Genomic DNA, 13762 nt, shown 5'->3' with positions numbered 1-13762 from the left:
GTTGTAAAAAGTTAAAAACTGTATAATTTGTTATGCCTTAATGCTTTTAAAGCCCTTACACAGTCACAGACCTAAAAAAAACACTTGTAAAATGCTAAATTATAATTCAGACTCAACATTGCATATATTCACATTGCGATATCGATGCTGAAACAATATTGTGCAGCCCTATCATCTAGCACAAAATTTAGTTACATACGCAAATAATTTACTTACAATGTAAACCATTAGATCTTTTAAAAATGAAAGCAAATATTTAGTAAATGCTTGCAGAATTTTATAGACCCAAACTACACAGAGTTTGCATTTCATCTCAATATAATAACTGTTTTGTGTCAGAAATGCTAATAATCAGTCTTGAGGGGGTGTTAGATGCTCTGTAAGCTGTCATCATCACCTGAAGTGAGTTCATTAGAGTTTCCCTGGGACTCCCTCATGTCAGCATGTGCACAGACTCGAGCACTGCCAAACGCACTCTCACCCACACACACACACTTCGGGATCAGGATCACTGACCTTCCTGGGATTGTAGGTTTTAAGGGGCAGGGAGGGAGCAGAGGGAGGATGGAATCCATCAGGGGATGGGGGGACATTTTGTTACTTCCCACCCTGAAATAGCCTCCTGTGCATGCTCTTTCTATATATGCATGCATTGACATTGAGATGCCTTCATGGATCCATGTGCACTACTGGTCAATTGTGGTATAAGACCAGTATGATTTTTTATGTGGTGCCATATAATGAAAATCTTGATATACCCAGGTATAGTTGAACAGTAACATAGTTCAGTGTATGGAAATGACACACCATAAACCTCAAAGACCATTATTTCCTTGTTCCCATGTAAAATCCTGGTGAAAAAAAATAGACCAATTGGAACAGAAAACAGACTCTGATGATCCTCACAGGGTTATTAATATGCATGACCCAGGCCAGGTCGCATTTGATTGGCCAGAACATTTTCAAGTGAGATTCCGACAATTATTATTCCCTCCCTTATTATCTATGAGTAACACATCTTATAATAATTTATTATCATAGCTGATCAAATATTGCCTGACTCTTCTCTGAAAACTGACCAGACTTTAAGGAACAATAGGAAGCTTCTGTTATAGCTTGTCAGAAAGCAAATATGGCCAAAACCAATTATGTCATAGGGCCAGTTTTGAGGGTTGGAAATTCATTCATTCATTTTCTTTTTGCTTAGGCTCTTTATTCATCAGGGGTCGCCACAGCGGAATGAACCGCTAACTTATCCAGCAAACAGCAAATGCCCTTTCAGTTACAACCCAGTACTGGAAAGAAACACCCATACACTCTCACATGCACACACTACGGCCTATTTAGTTCATTCAATTCATTTATATCACATGTCTTTGGATTGTGTGGCAAACTGGACAACACGGAAGAGGGTTGGAAATTGACCAGTAAAACTGTTTCTAGAGATTTTTCTAGAGTTTTTTTTTAACATATTGAAGCCACATATTGAATCGATGCATTCTATCCACTTGTTAAGTCATGACGTATTGGTGATGTATGAAATATTGTTTTATTCCAGATCAAAGCCGCTACTTGTTTGAATTGAGAAAGTTTGTGACCACTTTTTAGTTCAATCACAGATTAAAGTGATTTTTATATAAAATAATTGTGTACACATCAGTCTCTGGACTTGCTTGGACATCTCAGACACCATTGTTTTAACAATTTATAAAAAATATTCATTTTCCGGGCATGTGATATTGGGCATGGATATCAGTGCTTCCCATAGGTTTGAAATATATTTGCAGTGATAGCGGGATTGAAGCACACCATTTCCCCACATCACATAAATAGTTAACTATATGTGACGAACAAAACATAATTATTTTTAACAATAATCATATTGGGAGTCATGGTTGCAAGTGGGTAGCACGATTGCCTCACAGCAAGAAGGTCATGGTTTGAGCCCAGGCTGGGTTAGTTGGCATTTTTGTGTGAAGTTTGCATGTTCTCCTTGTTCACGTGGGTTTCCTCTGGGTGCTCCGCTTTCCCCCACAGTCCAAACACATGCTCTATAGGTGAATTGAAAACGCTAAACTGGTCATAGTGTATGTGTATGAATGCAAAAGTGTATGGGTGTTTCCCAGTGTTGGGTTGCGGCTGGAAAGGCATCTACTGCGTAAAAACATATGCTGGATAAGTTGGTGGTTCATTCCGCTGTGGTGACCCCTGATTAATAAAGGAACTAAGCCGAAAAAAGGAAATGAATGAATGAATAATTTTAATTATTAATACTTTCAAGTTCAAAACAAACTTGAATACCAAAGCATTTTAGATATAAAATAGCCCATGTAATGTAGCCAAATAACTTTATTAAATAATAATATATACAGCAAAAGAGAAATAAATGACAGAAAAATTAATTATAATAATAGTAAAAAAAACGTATCACTAAATGTACTTGGGCAGCCGTTAATATACCCGGGTGGCCCACCCAAATAAATCTATGTGTGGGAAGCACTATGATATATACAGTTGAAGTTAGAATTGGTAGTCCCCCTTCATTTTTTTTCTTTTTTAAATATTTCCCAAATGATGTTTAACAGAGCAAGGACATTTTCACAGTATGTCTGATAATATTTTTTCTTCTGGAGAAAGTCTTATTTGTTTTATTTTGGCTAGAATAAAAGCAGCTTTAAATTTTTTAAAAGCCATTTTAAGGTCAATATTATTAGTCTCTTTAAGCTATATTTTTCTTCGTTAGTCTACAGAACAAACCATCGTTATACTATAACTTATCTAATTACTCTAACCTGCCTAGTTAACTTAATTAACCTAGTTAAGGCTTTAAATGTCTCTTTAACCTGTATAGGAAAAATATCCTATAAAAAAAAAAAAAGAAAAATATCTTGTCAATAATTATGTACTGTCATCATGGCAAAGATAAAATAAATCAGTTATTAGAAATGAGCTATTAAAACTATTATGTTTAGAAATGTGCTGAAAAAAAATCTTTCCTCCGTTAAACAGGGAGGCTGATAATTTGAAGGGGCATTATTTTAGTCAAAATATTATGAGTTTAAAAGAATGCCTGAAAAAATGTTGAAAGCCTGTAACCATTGACATCCATATTTGTTATACCTACAATGGATATCAATGGTTACAGGTTTCCAACACTCTTAAAAATATCATCTTTTGTGTTCAACAGAAGACATAAACTCAAACTGTTTTAGAACAAGTGGAGGATAAATTATGGCTGAATTGTAATTTTTTGGGGACTTTTTTGGATCTTTTTAATATAGTTTAATGTATTTTTTGTTTCCTGTGATTTAAGGCTGTATTTTCTGTATGGTATTCAGCATGGATGATTATCTCCTTCTGAAACATATATTATTATGTTAAAAACTGTAGGGCTGATTCCAAGGGCGCAACTACACATTTACTGAGGGGTATGCCATATTATGCCATTAGCCATATTTTTTCCTCATCAACTTGCATCTGAACACACAACTGAAATAGTATGAAGTAGTAAAAGTATAATTTGACTTGGCATGTCAAGTCACAACGAATTACATCTCATCCCAACCCAAATTTCTTCTCAATTTAATTTTTCTCACTAAATGATTATAGCGGCTTGACATACCTTGCTCCTGTACTTTTTGTACAGTTGTGAAAACAAAATTATAGATATGGGAGTCCTAAAGGGCAAAAGAACATAAAATGCAATCACTTCTCACATGCTCACAGGTCTGTCTTTGCATGAACAATTGACTGAAATTGCTATTACACCTCTCACAAAGTGAAATAAAAAAGACTGTAAAGTGTTTAGTGTAAAAAACAAAAAGAGACAAACTGCCCGAAATGTTTTATTTTAATAAAATTAAATGGGCAAACATTTTTTGTAACTAAAATTAAAGAGCCCATATTATGGGTTTTTGAAAATTCCCCTCCATGTAGTGTGTAACACAGCTCTAAGTGAAGTGAAGTATCCAGCTAAGGCTTAAATCTGTAAGAATACAGTGTTTAAAACTGTTGATTCATCTATAAAAGAGTCGACTCATAGTGCTTCGAACGAGTCGCCTTGATACCGACTCATTAGGTGTTTCGCCATGACGTACGAACGAAACCAAGTTATTCACGTGCACGCGCAAACCCGGGAGATTTCAAACCTGAGGCCCCACCCTCTGACGCAGAAACCCAGACACACACACACACCCACAAACACACACACACACACACACACACAAACATGCCGGTTGATTGAAGTCACACTGCAGATGGATATATTGAGTCTCTACCCAAAGATGAAACCTCAGCATTATAACCAAGCAGTTGGAAACTTCTGGAAGCTACATGCTACAAAGAATACTTCATCTGAGTTTGTTAAAGGAAGGATCAGTAAAGAGTAACTGCTGGACGTCAGGATGGGTTTCTTCCATTTCTCAAGTGTAAGTACGTGCGGTTAAAGTTGTTGCCTCGTTTACTCTAGCTTGCAAATGTATTTAGTTGTGATTTGTTACTTGTAACCGCGTGTACTGTATCAGGTTAACTGGCTATATTCTCTTATCGCGTGCAAAGTCACGTTAAAAACGCGACGCGTGCTGCTTTGTTTATGGAGCTCCGTGCTAGAGTTCTGCTCCCGCGATTTATTCGGAAATTTATTCCCGCGCCGCAGAAATCTGGCGCGGGGACAGCCGCGGGAATAAATTTCCGAATAAATCGCGGGAGCGGTCGGTAACGGGTTTAATGTGGGACGGGAGCGGGCTGTCTAGCAATATCACGGATATTGCTATGCGAATTAGAAAGAGAGAGTCTGCTTGGTATGAGAGAGCGTATGAGAGAGAGCGAGAGAGAGAGAGAGAGAGAGAGAGAGAGAGCGAACGAACGAACGAACGAACGAGCTCTGTGTGCTTTGTGCTGTGTATGTGTTTATACAGACAGCTTGGCTGTCTGGACTGTATACTGGGTGATTTTTGGTTGTGTTCTCCGCTCTAGCGGGACCGGGCGCGGCGGGCAGAAAACGGAGCGGGTTCTCAGGCTAAAACCTGGCGGGTGCGGGCGGAAGCGGGAGCGTTGTCATCCGGAGGTGTGTGTGTGTTTTTGTGTGTGTGTGTGGTATGGCGAGTACACGACTGTCTCCTTCGTTCGGTTATCCGTGGCACTATCCACTCGCCATAGTGTGGCAGCTAAAATCCACGCCTACACTATCGAGCGTGTATGAACTGTGATTACTTTTATATTGCTGATTAGCTATTGGCCATTTCCCTCTCTGACTGAAGGCAGTCGACCAATCGCGACAGACTGTCATCGGTCCAATCAGCGCAGATTAGCTCCGCGCTTAGGAGGGGTTTGGGAACAAATGAATCACTGGACGATTCATACAGGAGTCGCTGGGATAATTAGGTAAAAATAAATGCAGATTATAAGACCATGAAAGTGTTTTTTGACCTTGCATGCATATTAGACTGTTGTTGGAGACCCTTACAACCAAGATATGACCCTATTTCATGTATAATATGGGCTCTTTAAAATAGTTTTGAGCAAAAAAAGAAACCAAAAGGCCTGATGTATCAATATAATACATAGTAAATTTATAAAAGCATGTATATGGTATAAAATGTATCTTGATAGAAGGATTAATAAACATTTCATTTCTAAAAAATGTGAATATTCTGACTATTTGTTCATGTGTCAGTTTTAACAGGGTGAACACATCTACATGAACACTTTACACTTGGCTGTGTGACTGCATGTTATTGTGTTAAATTATTTTGAATTAAAATGTGTGTGCCAACGCATGCAACTCATGGTATAATTTTTTATTTAATAACAAAACGTATTTATTTCAAAAATAGTTTTGGCACAATGGCGCCCCCCGATGTGTTGCGCCCTCATACGCCGCATATACCATTGAAATGTATGTGTATTTAAGTACACATTAAATAGTTTGAGTGCAAGTAAAGATATTTTAATGTAAAAAAAGATTGTATTTTTTTAATGAATGCTGTTAATTAGAAGTTTCTTTTCATCGATCGATCAATCATAAAATGAAAACTTTGTTAATTTTAAATATTATTAGTGTTTGAGTACTAATAATTACTGATCATAACAGAATGGCAAATCTGCATATTGTAATATATTCTGATTATGCGACAAGACTGGAGTAATGATGCTGGCAATTAAATAAAAACTAAAATGTTAATCTACATTAAGTAATAAAACAAATATAAATGTTACTGTATTATAAATTGAATTAATCACATTTTATCTGTATTTTTGATTAAACAAATGCAGCCTTTGTGTGCAGAATAGGAATTTGGAATAGATACTTATCTTAAACATACATGCACACACATGTATACACACACGCACACACGTTTTCTGAGGACTGCATTGTTTGGTGTACAGTTACTCTTGCACCTGTACATTTGTTCTGTCGTTCTCTGGCATGTGCACACACTACGTTGAGCTTCTGCCAGCAGGACACATCTAATGCATTTATAAGGGGATTAGTTTTGAGGCAATAAAGAGGTGATTGACACGCAGTCTCTTCAGGTAGTTAAAGAGGTATTCAGTAGCACTCTGCTTTTATGGGCTGTCATCACATTCGGATGTCAGACAAACAGAAAAACACTGCGCATGATCTTTCATATGAAGTTACATTTATAAAAAAACACGAATTGATGTTTTTTATTATGCATACTTGATGATTTAATTGGATGCCTTCTAAGAGGATTTTTCTGATGTAGAATGTTGTGTGGTCTCTGCCACCTTGTGGGGGATCAGGTCAATGACCATTTGAGACTTGATAAAGAAATAATAATTTTGAAATATCAATTAAAAAGATCCATCAAAGCACAAATAATTTCTTGTAAACAATTTTAATTTTCTTATTGCTTAATATGTATTACTGATTAAGTAGAACAATTATAATTCTGCCAACATACCTCTGAATACATTTAGAAAAGTATCAGTTTATGTCTGTAATATTATTTGGATTTATCCAAATGTAATAATATATATTTATATATATATCATGTCGTTTTCATTCGCTTATATGGGGGAAGCAGTCTTAGGAGAGAACTCCAGACTTCAGACTCCAGAGAACTCCCAGACACTTCCTCCAGCTCCTCTGGGGGAATCCCGAGGTGTTTCCAGGCCAGCCGAGAGGCATAGTTCCTCTAGCATGTCCTGGGTCTTCCCCAAGACCTTCTCCCCGTGGGACATACCTGGAACACCTCCCTAGGTAGGCGTCCAGGAGGCATCTGAAACAGATACCCGACCCACCTCAGCTGAGTTCTCTCGATGTGGAGGAGCAGCAGCTCTACTCCGAGCTCCTCCAGAGCTCCTCACCCTGTCTATAAGGGTGCACCCTGCCACCCTGCAAAGGAAACTCATTTCAGCCACTTGTATCCGAGATCTTGTCCTTTTGGTTGTAACCCGAAGCTCATGACCATAGTTGATAGTAGTAATGTAGATTGATCGGTAAATCGAGAACACCAAACCTTTTGGTCAGCTCCTTTTTTTATTACAACGGGCCGATGCATCGATCGCATTACTACTGCTGCTGCACCAATCCACCTGTCAATCTCATGTTCCATCCTTCCTTCACTCGTGAGCAAAAACCCAAGATACTTGAACTCCTCCACCTGGGGTAAGGACTTTCCTTTAACCTGGAAATGGCAAACCTTTTTCAGGTTGAGCACCATGGCCTCGGACTTGGAGATGCTGATTCTCATCCCAGCCATGTCACACTCAGCAGCAAACTGCCCCAGTGGTAGTAATTATCATTCATTCATTTTCTTGTCGGCTTAGTTCCCTTTATTAATCTGGGGTCGCTACAGCGGAATCACCTGCCAACTTATCCAGCAAGTTTTTATGCAGCGGATGCCCTTCCAGCCGCAACCCATCTCTGGGAAACATACACACATACACACGCACACTGTGTGTGTGGGACTGTGGGGGAAACCGGAGCACCCGGAGGAAACCCACGCGAACGCAGGAAGAACATGCAAACTCCACACAGAAACGCCAACTGAGCCGAGGATCGAACCAGCAACCCAGCGACCTTCTTGCTGTGAGGCGAATGTGCTACCCGCTGCGTCGCCAGTAATTATCATTATATATTTAAATGAGTAGGTTTTTGTTTACATTGTTACCACTTATTACTTTATGTACGTATACTTGAACTTATATATTAAACTTCTAATTTGACAAATTACAGTTCTTAGTTTTGCAAGACAAACCAAAATGTCAGTCCATTCAAAACGTATGCCCTGATTTATCATTTAATATTTCACTTACTGCTAATAAGATTGTTTGACAGCTGTGCTAATACTTATATTTTGATTCATAAAATATTACATGTATTTTACTTCAGGTACAATTAATCAAGTCAAACCTAAAAGCCCTAAACTTATTTGGCAAACTGATTTTAATATTACATAACATGTTTTTGATATCTGATGGTGTGTTTCTCTGACGTTTGTCGTACTGTAGCTCTGAAGGTATGTGGCATCTGCTGAGACTGTCTGACAGTTTATACAATCAGTCTGCAGCTGCTGAACAGCAAATTATATCTCTGTGTGTGTCCTCTGTTTGTCATTCTACACATATTCTACACGCTATATAATCCTCTGCTCGATGGCCATCTGTGATCATCTCTTCAGGGCCGACATATCATATTCCCCCATTATGTAACGCATCTCGTTATTAACAAGCTGTTTGTTTTTTAGCTTCCTTCCAAGAAGCTTATTATTAAAACACTGAGTGCTTAATACAACTCTGGTAAAAAGCTTGGAATAATGATATTTTGTTTAAGGACGACACATACACTTTATTAAACATATACACATAGACACCACTTATATGCTATAAAATTGCAGGTTAACTATGTCTGCATATAATAACATATGTTACTGTAACTTTAATTTAATTTGATGGTAATGCAATAATGTGCTTCCTTTGTAAAGCTGCTTTAAAACAATGATTATTGTAAATAGCACTATACAAATAAACTTGGAATAAATTGTTGAGTATTTCTTAAAATTACCAGCTGCTATGATACCTCAAAAATAGATATACCTTAAATCATACAGGAAATTATCAAGTCTTTGCAATGAGTTAAAGGAATAGTTCACAGAAGAATGAAAATTTTGTCATTATTTACTCACCCTTGATAAACCTTTATGAGTTTCTTTCCTCTGTTGAACACTAAAGAAGATATTTTGAAGAATGCTGAAAACCTGTAATCACTGACTTCCATAGTATTTGTTTTTTTATACTATGGAAGTCGATGTCAGCTTTCTCCAAAATATCTTCTTTAGTGTTCAACAGTTGAAAGAAACTCATAGTAGGGTAGTTCACACATTGTAGGTTGTAAATAGCAAGTACTTCTTTCTTTTTTGGGTGAATTATTACATTAACTCAAAAAAAGATACAAAAGTGTCTCTACTCTTAAGTGGCACATAATTCTTCAGAAATCCAATATACTGAATTTAATTATCAGTCAATTATTGTCTGTGCTCAGTGCTTTTATTAATTGATTCAATTTAGGGCTTAACGGTGGCGCAGTGGCTAGCACGATCGCCTCACAGTAAGAAAGTCGCTGATTCCAGCCCCAGCTGGGTCATTTGGCATTTCTGTGTGGAGTTTGCAAGTTCTCCCCTGTGTGTATGTGTGTGAATGCAAGAGTGTATGGGTGTTTCCCAGTGTTGGGGTGTGGCTGGAAGGGCATCCGCTGCATAAAACATATGCTGGATAAGTTAGCAGTTCATTTTGCTGTGGTGACCCCCTTTTTTAATAAAGGGACTAAGGGGAAAAGAAATTGAATGGTTGAAGCATTCTATTTCATTAATTCAATAAAGATCAATGAATGGACTTTTTTCTGATAAGAAGCATTATAATTTACTGTAAAAAAATAATAAGAACTGTTAATAAGTAGGAGACAAGTCAACATATTGTTGTTATTGTATTATAGATCAATTATGGTAATCTGTATTAGTGAGCATAATGGCCGATTCACACAGGGCTTCAGCATCAACGCTTGAAAGAGGGCGTGTCTGAAGTTGGGGATGACATAAACATCATTGCAGGGAACTTAATCCACAATTGGCTACTGTCTGAGCTGGGATATTTGCATAAAGCAATCTGATGGGCTGACTCTTATGTTGCTGCTTGAAAAGTTGAGAAATTCCCAACTTTGGTGCCGACAGATCTACAATTTTGTTCAGGAACGCTTGACTTCACCTATTCAAAGTGAATAAGCGATGACGCCCGTCTGAATCGGGCGTAAGAGATTTGTTTTAAAATATTAAAATTCTCAATTATATAAAACATTTGGGCAATACTGTAAAATGTCTTTAAATGAACAGTTCCTCAACTGTTGTGCTTTCTTGAGTATTTTAGATAAAAATTGAACAACAGTTTAACAAGGTGAATTTTAATGGCATTTTTAACGCTACATAGATAAAAGTTCAGCAGCACGGTGGCAAAGTTCAGCAGCATGGTGGCACAGTGGCTAGTACTGTTGCCTCACAGCAAAAAGGCCGCTGGTTCAAGCCCTGACTAGGCATTTCTTTGTGGAGTTTGCATGTTCTCCCCATGTTGGCGTGGGTTTCCTCTGGATGCTCCGGTCTCCCCCACAATTCCAATGACATGTGCTATAGGTGAACTGAATGAGCTAAATTGACCGTAGTGTATGTAAGTGAATGCAAGAGTGTATGGGTGTTTCCCAGTGCTGGGTTGCAGCTAGAAAAGCATTTGCTGCATAAAACATGCTAGATAAGTTGGCGGTTCATTCCGCTTTGGCGACCCCTGATGAATAATGGGACTAAGCCGAAGGAAAATAATAGATAAACATCATCACAATTAAAGAAAATACAGCTTATTAAAGCTTTACATTTTTTATGATCAACAATTATTTTAAAAGTACGAAAAGTGACTTTGCTAAACTTTACGTTATCAAAAATTGTCAAAGCAATCAAGATCCCACAATGCACTTTAAAATCAAAAATAAACTGCAGAAATAATACACAAACTGTAAATGGAGTTCATTTATTTTAAAAGCCTTTGGTTAAATATTATTGAACGTCAGTCTCTCTGTCATCACTGACTGAACCCTTAAATGTCATGATTGAGCGTCATTCTTTCTGTCATCACTAAATGAACCCAGGCTTTTTATGCAACAAAATGTCAAAACAAATCCTAATAAAAACATACAGTCCTAAATGACGCTTCTTTCCATCTCCACGTGAGGCTATAGATGTTTTTGCAATCAGTAATTAAATCACAAATACCCACCGTCAGGCATGTACGCACACAACCACGGTGCGACACACAAAGGAATGCAAGCACTTAGTCCCTTTTTCAATAAGCTCTTGTTGTCCGAACGGTGGAGCTCACTTCACATTATCAAGTTCCCATTCCAGAGGCGCCACCAATCCTCTGGAGATTACTGAATGTTCAGCGACCTGCTATTAATACTCCAGCCAATCACAAAACAAACTATTACTCCTCCAAACAGTCAACTATTTTGCTTTTAATCGCATACAGTGACTGTCCAGGAGAAAATAAGATTATTGTGCGCTTAGCTATGTGTTATCAGTTCCTCTGCTTAGCTGTTTTGTTCAAATTTACAAGCTATCGGGTTTCAGTGTAGCGTGTGGAAAGGGCATTTAGCCGGACTATATCTATCTGTGTGTGGGAAAGTATACTGTAGCACCTGTTTGAGTGTGTTTGAGGATTGTCTGTAGCTTACTGTCATTTTTAATTCAACTGATTCTTGGATGCACTCAAAAAAACAAATTATTGGTGTGACCATTTATTGCGTTATTTCACTTATTTTAGGCAAGTGAAACCCAAGAGCAAAATTCATTTTGAACCATTATGGTCAAATCTTTTTCTTTTGAAATACCTTGTTAATTAAACTTGCCTGGAACATTTACTCTTTTGAAACTAATTCATCACATAATATGGAATTTTCTGTTAGTTAGTGCAGTTCAAACTTAGCAAGTGCTTTAATAATGCTTATTGTTGACTGAGACTGATCTCAGTACTAGCATTAGCAGAGGTAGGACTCATGTTTTTTTTTTACCACACTTATGGTTCAATTATTAGTTTGCTGGAAATTAGAACTGAAATTAGAAATAGTTTTGAAACAAAACTTTGCGCTTAACAAATGAAATTATATATGTAGGCTGATTGATGCCTTCAGTGGAGTGCGTACAACACTGTTTCCTTACTCCACGAAAGTAAAGGAGTAAAGTGAAAAGAAAGTAGAGCCGAATGGAGGAGGCTCATTCTTTATCCTCGCACTGCAGATGGTCTGTTAAATTGTTTTCTCGCTAGTGAAGCATTCAGATTTTCCACTTACAAAGTCCGCCATGTAAATAGCAAATGGGCCATGGCGCGACACATATTGACTCTTAAAAGAAATGGGAGATGATACTCTGATTGGTTTAATACATGTTATTCTATTATGCGCTTTAGACTTTGCACCTAGATCATTAAACAAACATTTCTCTTAACTTAAAACACATATATTGCTTTTATTGTCAATGTTTTCCCCTCATCACACTACGTTTGTCAGCATACTGGAATTCAATACCAATAGGTACAGAAATGTTTAAAAATTTCATTTCCAGCGAACATTTAAGCGCTTTAAAACTCTGTTCTTGTATCCGTGGTTACACGCAGTAAACAGTGGTGAGTTTGGTGAATCGATGACCTTCATGGCCAGTCACAGACTTTTCTGTTGAGCATGTGAACACAATGACAAATCAGCACTGTTTAAGAACCTGGGGCCTCATGTATCAACGCTGCGTACGCACAAAAACTTTGCGTACGCCAGGTTTCACGCTCAGAATCGCTCACGTTTGGATTTACTAACAATGAACTGAACGTGGGAATATGCGCAGCTTCACGGCAGCTTTCTGGCTGGCGTACGCACATTTTTTGTGCGTGTCTGTTTTATTTCCATTGGCGACTCCTAGAGGCAGTTGTCTTAAATTCCTCTCTACAAAGTGTCTGAGCCTTGCAATGGCAGCTGTATGAGACGGGTTCATCTAGTAGGTATGTAAGGTTTCCATACCATATAGTTGACCAGCTAAACATTAAAGCACAATTTGCAGCAGTCGCCTGTTTTCCCAATGTAATCTGAGCTATCTACTGCACGCTCATTGCTATAAAGACACTATCAAAAGATGAATTTGCATGCGTGAATCAGAAACATTTCCATTCAATAAATGTGCAAATAAAATATGATGCACAAACTTATTGATGATTCCTACTTGTCTTTCTCGTGATAAATAGTGGGCAAAATCTGATATGTAGCGGGGAAAAAAAGAAGAAAGAGTTCATCAGACGCTGGATTCGAGCCGAGTTTATGCTCGAATGTGTCAGTACATGATCACATGCTTCTTATGAGGTGCGCCACTGAGACTGCTATGGGTACTGCAACATTTTACAGATATAAACCACACTACTTCTTTTTTTAATCCACTCAGTGCGATGTTCAGACCCAACTGTGTTAACCGCATCAGCTAAACTCTCCCACTCTATTTTTTTCTTTTGTTGTTAATTCCGGAGAACAAACTTGCAAATAACACCGCTTTTCTCCGGTCTACCTTCGAAAGCAGCACCTCCATTTCACATTCTGTTCAAAGTTTCTCTTTTTGCTTAATTTTGCCATTGCTTTTTCGTTGGGTTTTGCCAAAGTAGAGTCATTAGCATATTCATACGGGGGAGGAGGCAGGGAGGGGTTTTGTGCTCATGCATGTTGCGC

The 13762-nt window shown here is 37.9% G+C and overlaps 1 long non-coding RNA gene across 1 annotated transcript in view; it reads right to left on the bottom strand.

The window, feature by feature from the left end:
• The window catches only part of LOC141379245 (uncharacterized), a 44093-nt gene that overhangs the window by 9564 nt on the left and 20767 nt on the right, over positions 1 to 13762 (bottom strand). The window lies entirely within an intron of this gene.

Source organism: Danio rerio, chromosome 20, assembly GCF_052040795.2.
Source record: "Danio rerio strain M-AB ecotype USA chromosome 20, GRCz13ab, whole genome shotgun sequence".
In the NCBI taxonomy this organism is placed as follows: Eukaryota; Metazoa; Chordata; class Actinopteri; order Cypriniformes; family Danionidae; genus Danio; species Danio rerio.
Note: the sequence above shows the minus strand (reverse complement) of the source record. Positions and strands in the feature narration are given on the sequence as shown.